The following is a 13,897-nucleotide window of genomic DNA, read 5'->3' on the forward strand; positions in this document are numbered from 1 at the left end:
CATTCAACCTTTTGGTCTTTGCGCAACAATTTGAAAATCGGTTCGCATGTAGCGGTGAGATGCAATATAAACCTCGCAGTAAATAGCATATTCTTTCCTTCCAGATTCATCATGCTGCCCCAGTACGCAGCCCATTGACTCGTCAAGTACTGTTAAGTACATAATAAGTGGTTTCCCAGGAACAGGGGGCACTAGGATGGGAGGTTTTGATAAGTACTGCTTAATCTTTTCGAAAGCTTTTTGACAATTCTCATTCCATTCAACCTTTTGGTCTTTGCGCAACAATTTGAAAATCGGCTCGCATGTAGCGGTGAGGTGCGATATAAACCTTGCAATGTAATTCAATCTACCCAAAAAGCCACGAACTTCTTTTTCAGTGCGTGGAGCCGGCATTTCTTGTATTGCTCTTACTTTATCTGGGTCCACCTCTATCCCTTTTTGACTAACGATAAACCCAAGTAATTTGCCTGATCTTACACCAAATGTGCATTTAGCAGGGTTTAAACGAAGTTTGAACTTCTTAGTCGCTTCAAATAACTTTTGAAGGTTAACAACATGGTCTTCTTCAGTTCGAGATTTTGCGATCATATCATCCACGTAAACCTCTATTTCCTTATGCATCATGTCATGAAACAAGGTTACCATTGCTCTTTGATAGGTTGCCCCAGCATTCTTCAATCCAAATGGCATCACTTTATAGCAGAGAGTCCCCCATTGTGTGATGAATGTAGTTTTCTCCATATCTTCGGGAGCCATCTTGATTTGATTGTACCCTGAGAAACCATCCATGAAGGAGAAAATAGAGTATTGAGCAGTGCTATCCACTAGGACATCAATATGAGGTAGAGGAAAATCATCTTTAGGACTAGCTTTATTTAAATCCCGATAATCAACGCACATTCGAACTTTTCCATCTTTCTTTGGAACTGGTACAATATTAGCCACCCATTGAGGATATTTTGCTACTGCTAAGAAACCAGCATCAAATTGCTTCTTGACCTTTTCTCTAATTTTAGATGACATATCAGGTCTCATCCTTCTCAACTTCTGTTTAATTGGAGTGTATTCAGGCTTGAGTGGTAGCTTGTGTTCAACTATGTTAGCATCTAACCCAGGCATATCCTGATATGACCATGCAAAGACATCCACATAATCAATTAAAAGTTTAACCAACTTTTCTCGCTCACTTTCTTTCATAGACATACCAATTTTAACTTCTTTTTTATCATGCTCAGTCCCTAAATTGATCACTTCAACAGGTTCTTGATAGGGTTGGATTATCTTAGCTTCCTGTTCAATTAAGCTTTCCTGTTCTGGGGGAAGCTCACAATCGTCTTCACAGTCCTCATCAGCATGATTAATCAGACGTTCAAAATTACAAGAAATGGTTCTAGCCCTGCTATTTTCAACATATTCATTTTCGACTATGCATTATTTAAATTAAGAAGAAAAAGGAAAAAAAAATGAAAAAGGATTGCCAAAAGAAAGAGAAAGGAGAAAAGAGAAAAAACAAAACCAGTTGGAGAAAAAAAAATGCATTTATTGATAATAAGTACGAAATTGAAATACATATGCCCTAATTAGTTATCCTTATAGCCTTGGGCAGAGCAAAAGGAGTTAAAAATACATAATTACTTTGAACACGAATTAACAAACACAGGAAACTCGATGATCTTCCAATTGTTGAGATTGGTGTTTGGAGGACAAGGGTACACTAGCTTGAGGGTATCATCATCACCATGATCCTCTTCCGCAACAGCCACCTGATCAGCATATACTATTCCAGCGCTCTTAAAGGTTTGGCGAATGTCACAAATAGAAATCTTTTGTGAATGCAGTGTCTGATATGGAATATTTGGAAAATATACTACTTGGGGTGCAATATATGGAATATTTTATGACGGTATAGTGTTTTGGGGTGACACGTAACCCAAATGAGATGGAATTTGTGATTGGTTTAGGTTTTAGGGGTTGATAGCTGAGTGGTTTTGGTTATTGTCCATGGGGTTGATGACTACAGGCGGAGTATAACCAGGCGGGAGACCATATATAGGAAATTGCATAGCTGCAGTGCGGAATTGTTGGTTAGTCGGGGTAAAACCCGGGGGATGAGAAGGAGTACTTTGGTGTTCTTCATTTACAATTGGAGGATCCCCATCTGTATTCTCCTTCCTTACCAAAGCATGTATAGCTTCTAAGATTCGATCGACCTTTTCCTTCAGTTGGTTGACATCTGCTCTTATCACCTCTTGGTTTTGCTTGAGTTCATCCATGATCTAGGAATTCGCGCGCGTTCGATAAGGGTGTCGGGGAAACAGCTTTATTGATTTTTTCTTTTTTTTTTTAATAAATAAATAAAATTTCTATGAGTATGCATTAAAACATGAATGTGATGAAAATGAAATCAATTAGTTAATTATGATAGTTGGATGTTGGGGAATTATAAGCTTTATGTAATTTTTAACAAGAATGAATTATTAGTGAAGAAAATATGGGGATCGGAAATCAAAATAGCAAATCCTTCATTGACGAAAAAAATAGTACATCACATTTAAATTGAAAACTACATTGACTATGGTATTTCAATCTTCTCTTTAAATAGGACAACCAAACCTTCTCCTCCAATTCTTTTTCCAAATTTTTTCAATTTTCAACAAACTTGTAAACTTTGACTGGAGTATTGAGCGGCCCCCGTTTGCACATTCACTGCCAAGAGATTTAGGGTTTTGCCATATTTGTGACATAAACTCTCTTGTTGTATAGTTTTCATTTGATTGCTGATGTCTCTTAAATTTTTCAAATCAGGTTGCTTGAACTTTAAAAATAAATTTTTTTTTTGATCCCATTGTCCACTTTAATTTACATGTGACTAAGGTCTTTATGATTCCCCAACAATCCTGAAAATTGATGCAAAATGCCAATTTATTTTTCAAAAGAAACAATGTCATGAGATATGGATGCAATTATGCAGAATGACTGTTGTGAATATATAACGTTTTGAATGAATGTATGAGGTATTTTTTTTGCTTATATGGATATTCTTATGATGAAAGGGTCTATTGGCTTATGTAGTGAAACTCTCACAAAGGTGGCTCTATAGTTCTAAACACGGCCCCTATAGCCAATAATCTCATTTTGGAATATTGTCAACAACAATAGGTAAACTATTTGGAGTGACAATACCCTTAACAAGATCAAACTCTAAGTGAGATTTTCATGCTAACCAAACAGGATGTACATCCAAAAGGCTACCACTACACAACCTCGAAACTAAACTTAAGTTTTGTTCAAACTCGGGTGTAAGGTTCCACTCATAAGTGTGTGTCTTAATAAAAGTGTAGGGTGTAGAATAAGTATGATTCAATAACTACATAACGATAATAAAACATATAATAAATAATAAATAATAAATAAATAAATAAATAAATAAATACATGAATAAATAAATAAATAAATAAATAAAAATGATCTACAAGCTTAAAAAAATATTATAATATCTACTAATTTATTATAAAAATAAATAAAAGAAAATGAAAAACAAACAAAAATAATAAAAAAAAAAAGTTAAGAATTATGCACAATCAATTTATTAGGCCTGACTCTCTAAAATGTCCCCAGCAGAGTCGCCAGCTGTCGCGGCCTAAAATTTCAAGTGTTTCTCGAATTCAATGGAGTCGCCACCAAAATTTATTTTAAAATTGGGAAAATATTGGGAAACCCTTAAAATAGAAAAAAAAAAAATGGTCATTGAAACCAAATTTGAGTTCGGGAGTCGATAATGCGTAGGGAAGGTATTAGCACCCTACGACATCCGTTAAAAATGGTTACCTATAATTAATTGTGCAAAATTAATTTTAACTTAAGTATATTTATTTTTTATATTATTAAATATGAATAACAATTATTACTATATTTAAAATATGACTTTGAAATAAATATGTACTTAACAAATAAAGGAAAAAAAAAAGAAATTTTTATTTATGTGCTTGACAAGAATGTGATCTTGCTCCTACGTATCTTCCGGTGCGATGGAGAAATCAAAGTTACGTAGTTCTTGATTAAAAAAAAAAAACAGATGTGTTGAGTGTGTTTTAAAGAAAATTTGTTTTGTAATAAAAAATGTTTTGACAAAAAATAGAAAAAATAAAAGAGTTTGATTTGAATAAATACTTTAAAATACGAGTTTTTAGACGATCAAGTTGTACAACTCGTGTCTCAAAACTCAAGGAATAAAGAAGATGTCACATCTAATTTAATCCTCTAAAAAATATTTTATTATTCTCGATTTTTAAATTGAGTTTTAAAACCACCAAGTAGTACAACTTGTGTTTTAACAACTCAGAGATAAAAAAAGAGTTACATCTAATAAATAAGTTGATTTTAGATTATTTCATTAAAATAAATAAATGAATGAATAAATAAATAAATAAATAGAATAAAATAAATAAATAAATAATTAAATAAATAAATAAAGAGAGTTTTAGAACTATCAAGTTGTATTACTTGTGTCCTAACAAGTCAAAGATTAAAAAGAGTTACATCTAATAAATAAGTCGATTTTAAACTAGTTCATCAAAATAGATAAATGAATAAATAAATAGAATAAGATAAAATAAATAAAATAAAATAAATGAATAAATAAAGAGAGTTTTAGAACTATCAAGTTGTACTACTTGTGTCCTAATAACTCAAAGATTAAAAAGATATCGCATCTAATTAATTTTTAACATAATATTTATTTGTATTTTTTATGATTTAAATTGATATTTAATTATAAAGGAAATTATCCCTTTTTTTAATAAATAAATAAAAAGGTTTAAATGGGCTAAACTTGGACATATTTTTGTTGTTTGTAATTAAAACAATGGGCCCAACTTAACTTAAAAAAACAAATTTTGAGTAAAGCCCAAACCCAACTTAACAAAAGAAATCTGGAAACCCTAATTTAGGCATAAGGAAGGCGGCCACATTACCTAAGGGAGGCGGCACCAAAGCTCAGACTCAGAGGCTAGGCAACAAACAGAAGGAACGAGAACAAAGAGAGACGAAGACTGCAATGGCTAGGATGAGATCAGCGACGACAACGACAATACGGTGGCGACGGTGGCAGCACGACAATGTCAAAAGACATGGTTGTCGTTGACAGCGACGACGGTGACCTTCTCTTCTTCTTGCTTGTTTCCTTCAGCTACTTCTCGTTTTCTTCTTTTTTCTGTTTAGGTATTTCTCTGCTTTCGTGTTCGATTTCTTTTCCTTCTCTTTTTTTGTGTGCGTGTGTTTTTTTCAGTAGAGTTAAACTCCGATCCCCCCACTTTTTGAAATTGATAAGGTGTTTTTATAGGGTTTTTGATCTGTTTAGTTGCTTTCTTGCCTGCCTTTGTCCTTCTCCATCAATTTCTTGTTTGATGTTTAAATTATTTGCTCATAATCTGTATTTTCCTGCAGCTCTGATCTATTCACAATTTTAGCTTTTATTTGTTTTATCTGGTTGTTTGCTGACGTTTTTCATTTGCCCCTTAGTTTCTTTTTTTTAAACACAAAACTTTGTCATTTGGTTTTTATCATGTATACTGAGTCTGACTGGTAAAAAAAAATGGTTTGCAGTTTCTCTAATTAGTTACAACAGGTATGTATCAATGAGCATGGCTTGTGCATCAACCATGACACTGCATCAAGAACAGAAAGGCAGCATCAGCAACAAAACTGAGCCAAAGCAAGCTTGCTTAATTTGAAAAAGTTTGACCTAAATTTTATTGTAATTTAATTTGGTTTTATTTTTGGTTGCAATTTGATTGTAATTTGAAATTGTAATTAGATTTAATTTTAGAATTGTAATTGTAAACTGATTTGTTATTGTAAATTGACGAGCCTAATCATTGTAATTATTTTATTTTCTTTTTTAATATATATTTCCTTTTTGATTTATTTTTAAATAAATTGGACAAAATTAGGGTACTACACTATGTAAAACACCTATATATATGTTTTATTCGAGACATTTTAATGGGATCTAAAGATATAAAAAAAAATTAAAAAAAAAACTTGGAATTGGAGCATATCCACACATTTCAAAGGTACATACTTTGAATTTGAAAAACTAAATTAATATATAAGAAATAATTCAAGTATTTACATTTCTCTTTCATGCTATTAGATTTTTATCACACTTTTTGTATTCTCGATATCAATATATAGCTTATGTCATCAAATTATAAATAAATAAAAAATTGTAATTTTGGATAAGACCTTCAAACATTCCATTTTATATTTAATCGATTCAGCATCATAGAATTTAAAGTCAACTCACATCACACTCAACCATAATAAAATATTAAAATTTTAAATAATGGAAACTTAATTTGTTCTTTAAAAGTTTTTGTTTTATTAATAATTAATAAACAACTTTTTAACCAAGTAATTTGATAAACAATTGAAATTTACTTTATACAAGATACCACGTTTCAACAAATTAATTCATATGTAACTTTAAAATTAGTTACTTTTTAAGTTATTATTTTACTTTGAATCTTGTTTCACAAAATAGTGAAATATTCAATATTATTATTAATTGTTGAAACATTTTTTTATAGACAAATATAAATAAATTAATAGTTACGTGAATTTTTGTCAATTTTGCATCTGAAACCTCTTCTTATAACTCTTTTATGTCTCTTAGTTAAACTGCCTTAATTCAAATATGTATCTATTATAATTCATTACCTACAAATGCAAATGAAATATCGGTTATATTGCACTTAACACACACAAAAACATCAATAATCTTTAAATTAAACGTTAAAGTTAACGAAATTCTATATCCCTAATAAAATAATTCTAAACGTCATTAGATATCTATGGAGCTTTATTGTATAGAAGATGTTAATGTAAAATATTATTATTTGCCTTAGCTACACACAATGATTTTTTTTTTTTAAAGTGATTATGTAGGATATTGTTAAACAATAATCTCATTTTAAACAATATATAAATTAAGTAATTGTTTATCAATATATAAATTAAGTAATTGTATTTGTAAACAGTAATTGTTTATTGGAGCTTCAATATATAAATTAAGTAATTGTATTTGTAAAAGTATTATAGTGATTCCATCTCTTAATATTTAAACAATAATCTCATTTTATCAATATAAATAAAAAGATTATTTGATCTTTAGAGGAGTTTAGTTCTCTTTGTTAACAATGAAAAGAGGAAGAGAGAGACAACCACTCTAGGGTTTCGTAAATCAAACTTGAGTTAATAGGGTTGCAATGAGTATAAATGTCTAAAATATCTTTACTACTAATATATAATAACATTATCTAACATCTCTCATCAAACTCACGATGCATTAACATAGAGCATCGAGAGTTTGTCAATTAAAAAACGGAAACATTTAATGAAATGCATCTTTGTGAATAAATCAGCAATCTGTAAAGAAGAAGAGACAAATGGTAGAGTAATGGTTCCATGTTGAAGATGACGACGAGTAAGATCACAATCAATCTCAATGTGTTTGGTGCGTTCATGAAAGACCGAGTTGTGAGCAATTTGAATAACACTCTTGTTATCGCAGTGCATCAGAGTTTTCTCAGAAAGAGAGATACCCATATCAGACAAAAGTCAACGCAACCAAATTATTTCAGCGGTAGTCGATGTCATAGCACGATACTCAGTTTCTGTAGAGGAGCGAGAGACAATGTCCTATTTCTTACTCTTCCAAGAAATAAAAGAGTCTCCAAGAAAAATACAAAACCCTGTGGTGGATTTATGATTTGTGGTATCACCAGCCCAATCAGCATCATAATAAGCTCGTAACTCCAATGAGGATGACGATGGAAAGAGAAGGCTCTGAAATTGAGTTCCTCGAAGATAACAAAGAATTCGAAGAACTGATGCCCAGTATATTGTAGTGGGAGAGACAACAAACTGACTAACAAAATGAACATCATAAGCAATGTCAGGTCTGGTAATCGTAAGATACACTAAGCTGCCAACCAAAGTACGATACAAAGTGGAATCCGGTAAAGGAACACCATCTGAGGGAGCATATTTCACATTCAACTCAAGAGGAGTATTTGCTGCTCTAGTATCAGAAAGACAAGCCTGTTCAAGAATGTTGGCAATGTACTTGGATTGAGAAAGAAGGTAGCCTTTAGGAGAGTAGGCAACTTCAATCCCCAAGAAATAGTGAAGAGTTCCCAAGTCCTTCATCTCAAACTATTTGGCTAACTGCAATTTCAACTCATTGATTCCACTAACATCATCACCTGTAATAATCATATCATCAACATATAAAGAAAGTATAATGCGACCATAAGTGGTGGACCTTATAAACAATGCAAAATCATGTTCACTAGAGTGGAAACCAAGAGAAGTGATCACAGTAGATAATTTCTCAAACCAAACTCGTGGTTGTTTAAGACCATATAGAGCCTTTTTTAACTTACATACTTCCCCTTGATTATGAGAAACTCCTTGTGGAGGGCCCATATAGACTTCTTCATGAAGCTCACCATTTAAAAAAGAATTTTTGACATCCATTTGGGAAATATGTCATTGAGGAATAGATGCAATTGCAATAAGAGTACGAATAATGGTCATCTTGGCTACACGAGCAAAAGTTTCTTCATAATTCATACCATATTGTTGAGAGAAACCCTTAGAAACAAGACGTGCTTTGTAGCACTCAACTGACCCATCAGACTTAGTTTTGATCTTATATACCCAACAAGACCCAATAGCACGTTTTTCAGGAGGAAGAGGTATTAATTCCCAAGTGTTGGTTTTGTGCAATGTAGATAGTTCTTCTGTCATAATTTGCTGCCAAAGAGGATCAAGAACAACCTCTTTATAGGAAGAGAGCTCAGACAAACTGTGAATAGAGGTTAAAAAACTAACAAACGAAGTTGAGTAAGTGAAATAGACAAAATCAGGTAACTGAGTAGACTTATATTGACAAAAGAGGTAACGAGGAGGATCAACAATCGCAGGAGGCGGTTGGACAGTCGAGGGGACAATAGGGATGTCATCATGTGGAGTATTAGTATTTGTTCTGAAACTCTCAACATTACAATCACTAGAAGCATTATCATTAGGACCAAACGAATCAATATGGGTTAGTTCAGAACTCTTTGTAATCTGAGAATCAGATGAAATAGAGTAAAAAGGGATGTGCTCAAGAAAAACAACATTACGAGATACATAAAGTTTTCTTGCATGAGGATCATAAAAATGATAACCCTTTTGACCATCCTCATAACCAAGAAAAACACACATGAATGAACGAGAAGATAATTTACTGCGCTATACTTGAGGGCGAAGAACAAAACAAGTAGAACCAAAAACTTTCAAAGAATAGTAATCACGGGTAGAAGCGTACAATTTTTCAAAGGGAGACAAACCTGGTATGATAGAGGATGGAATTATATTAATAGCATGAACAGCAGTAAGAACTACTTCTCCCCAAAACTCACTAGGAACTGAAACAGACAACAAAAGGAAACGAACAGTCTCTATAATATGACGGTGTTTCCTTTCAGCAACTCCATTTTGTTGAGGAGTATTACTACAAGATGTTTGGTGGAGGGCGCCATCATAAGCAAGTAATTCAGAAAATTTATTAGAGGTATATTCACCACCTAATCACAACGAAAGCACTTTATAACAGAATTATGTTGAGTTTTGACCATTGCACGAAACATATGATAAATGTCAAAAAATTCAGACCGATTTTTCATAAGATAAACCCAACAATAACGAGTGTACTCATCAATGAACGAAACATAATATCTAGATCCACCTTTGGTGAGAGCCAGTGATGGACCCCAAACATCAGAGTGAACTAAATCAAAAGGCGCATATGAAACGGAAACACTTTTACTAAACGATAAAGCTGGAAATTTAGCAAGTTTACAACCACAACAATCTGAGATATCACAGGTTTGTAACTTTCCTAAGGCTACAGTAGAAGTCAAATATTTTAATCTAAAAGCAGAAACATGTCTAAGGCGAGAATGCCATAAATAAAAACCAGAAGATAAGGAATTCAAGCGAAAACTAGATAAAAAGTCAGTAGTAGTTATTGAGGTTGCAGTATCTGACAGTCGCAGGTCATCCAAAACATAGAGTCCCCCCTGTCTATGGCATGTTCCAATCAGCCTCCCAGAATGTGGATCCTGCACACAACAAGAAGTGGAAGAAAACATAAGTGAATAACCGAAATCACATATTTGACTAACAGAAGCAAGACTCAAAGTAAGATTAGGAATATAATAAACATCAGAAAGAGACACGTTATGTGTGGAGACAGAACCAACGCCTGCTAGTGGCATAGAAGTGCCATCAGCAGTCATGACCGACACATACGAGGCATGTTTCACAGACACAAAAGATTTATCATCGTATGTCATATAATGAGATGCTCCTGAATCAAGAATCCATATGGAAGGAGATATACCTGACATACTAGAGGAGTTCAAACCTTTAGAAGAGGTGGCAAACATGGCATGTGATTGAGTGGCAAGAAGTTTTTGAAGTTGTTATGCAATATCAGATATTTGGGAAGCAGTCTCAAATGAGTATACAGAACCAGAACTAGATCCAATGGTAGGAGGAGCAAAAGCAACAACATTGGACGATGGCCCCCTAAAATTCTTCTTATGTGTTCTCCCTAATTTCAGACAATGTGCTTTCCAATGACCTTTTTCTTTGCAAAATTCCCATTCATCATTACCAAGCTCAACCCTCCCTTGAGATTTTCCTTTTTGAACAAGAGCAACAAAAACAGATAGAGGAGTTAAGAGAATTCCCTTATCTGATACACCAGAATGAGTCTTAAGTCTGATTTCTTCTGCCAACAATTCACTAACTACTGATTCAACATTAGGAAGGGGGGAACGATGCAAAACACCCCCACGGAGGCCCTCAAAACTATCACGAAGAGCCATCAGAAACCAAACCAGACGTTGCTCCTTTATTTGATCAATGTATGCATTGACAACTTTCAACTCAGGTGATTCTATAAGAGCCGATTGATCCCACGAATTAGTCATTACCGAATAGAATTCCTAAATGGTCATATTGTTCTGCTTGAGGGCTCTAATATCACTTTCCAATTGATACGTTTTACAAAGTTAGACTGAACATACAAACATTTCAAGTGATCCCAAATCTCTTTAGCAGTATCATATTTTGCTAGTTGCACTCCTATAGACAACTCAACAGAATTATTAATCAAAGTAATAATTTTTGAATTACTAACATTCCATGTTTTCATATCTTTTGCATATTGAGTTTCATTCTTTTTATCTGTAGGCTTAACAAAAATTCCATCAACAAAACCCTACATATCTTTTCCAATCAAAAAAATTTTCATCACATAACTCCAATTAGAGTAATTTTGTCCATTGAGGTGAACACTAACAGCTTGAAGAGAATCATCCTTAGCACCAGCCATAACAAATAATGACAGGAAAATAAGACAAACACAATCACTAAGACAAAATAAACTAGGGATAACCTAGTGTTGTGCGAGCACGATTTCTCCTCCTCTAGATGTCGTTTCGTCGATCCGACCACTGAAGACGAAGACTTGAATATTACGAACCTGTTGTCCAAAAATCAGCCTAATCCAACAGTTAACGAATGCGCAATCGATGTTTTTTGAGATTGATTTAACAAAATCGAGAATAGGATTACTCTTCTTTTTTCTCTTTTGGTGGTTGTCTTTCCTATCAAAATAGTCTCTCTCTTCCTTACAATAGATCCCAAAATCAACCAAAGCTCTTTGATACCATGTTAACAATGAAAAGAGAAAGAAGAGAGACAACCACTCTAGGGTTTCATAACATAGAATGAACCAAACTTGAGTTAATAGGGTTACAATGAGTATATATACAAAAGAATAGAAATTTCTAAAATACCCTTACTACTAATATATAATAACATTATCTAACACTCTTCACCTTCTATTTATTGTTATCGTTGTTTTCATTTTATTAATACTAATATATTTTTTATAGTGCTACAAATAATTATAGGTAAAATGATAGTTGAGATGATAATTTACCCTCTATTTATTGTTATCATTGTTTTTATTTTATTACTACTAATATATTTTGTATAGTGCTATAAATAATTATAGGTAAAATGATAGTTGAGATGATAATTTCCAATACCTTTGATTGTATCACATCAACAATAATCACCATTATTAGTACAAATGCCACTATAAAAAATCAAGTTTGCGTGGCGTCCAAAAACCCTCACAAAGGAAGGAAAACAACTACAACAGACACATTTGTGGCTGCCTAAATGGTTTGTGGCGGCCAAATAAGTCAGTCACAAAGGTTTGTGGCAGCCAAAGCCACAAAAGCTAGTTTTTTTTTTTTTTGTTACCATTTGTGAGGGCTTAAGTCCTCAAAAAACTGTGAAGGAAAAGTCCGCCACGAATTTGTGAGGACTTAGGCTGCCACAAATGGTAAAGTTGTTTAAAAAAGTAAGCGTTTGTGAGAGCAAAGGCCGTCATAAAATCTGTCTTTTGTGAGGGCTTAGACCGCCACAAAGAATGAAACGATAAAAAAAAAATTATAATAATAAAAAAATAGTTTGTGAGAGTTTAGGACGCTACAAACTGTCCCATTTGTGAAGGCTTAAGCCGCTACAAATGTGTGACTTTATTAAAAAAAGTTATAAAATTTGAAATTAATATTTAAATATATATAAAAAAAATTAACATTGATATAATTTAAAAATTAAAAATTTAAATTAAAAATATATATAATATATATAATATATAAAACTAAAAATATAATCTTAATATTAATTAAATTATTACTACCAAACAAAATAAAACATTCCAAAATTAATAACTTATGTCAAACAATCCAAAAATTAAACACACCATAGTTAAATAAGAATGTATAATATATTCATACAAACCAAAAATAAAAATAGCAAATATTATTCGAATACATCAAACATCATAATAATTTCTCTAGTCATTAGCTCTACTTCCTCCATCATTATTTGTATTTCATCTTCAAGTACACAATCACTAGTCTTCGACATAAACTTGGACATCTCATCCCCCTTCATCTTTGACAATTTTATGCACTCTCACAAAATTGAAAAACTCTTCCACCTTGTTAGCAAGACATTGTTTACAACGATATATATATATAAATTGCTTTATATTTCAAAATCATTATTTTGTTATTAACATCTACAAATTACTAAATAATAAATTATGACATACTTTATATGTCAATTAAGGGAATATTTACAAATATTATAATAAATCATAATAGCGAATATATATATATTTACACTAAAATAAAATTCTAAATGATGTTTAATGAACTTTTTCATAAAATATGTCCTTATAAACAAAAATAGAGACGGTAAAAGTATATAAATTTTTGTATGAACTCAACTACAATTCTTTGTAATGACTAAAAACAAATATTAATATCATTAATTTTAATAATGTTTTTTTTAAAAATAGTTATATTAAAATCAATAAGTTTTACATTTGTTTCAAATTTTTATTTATCATATATTATGTAAACAACATAAATTTTAAATTTTTTTTTTTTTTGGAATAAATCTACTAACATATCGATTGATGGACTTTTTATGCATTTTAAAAATAATATAAAAGTATTTTATATTTATAATTTTACATATTTTATGGTCAGATCATTATTATAATTTTTTTTTCATAAGTATTATTTTGTTTCTAAAAAAATTACAATTTCTTAATAAAATTCTATTTTACTTACATAATAAATCATAATACCAAAAATAACTACAATAAAAAAAATTACACTTCATCAATATTTTAATTTTAGTATAAATTTTACAATTTAAATATTTTACTAGTACTTTTTTTTTATCA

The sequence above is a fragment of the Cicer arietinum genome, chromosome 3 (assembly GCF_000331145.2).
Source record: "Cicer arietinum cultivar CDC Frontier isolate Library 1 chromosome 3, Cicar.CDCFrontier_v2.0, whole genome shotgun sequence".
Taxonomy (NCBI): Eukaryota; Viridiplantae; Streptophyta; class Magnoliopsida; order Fabales; family Fabaceae; genus Cicer; species Cicer arietinum.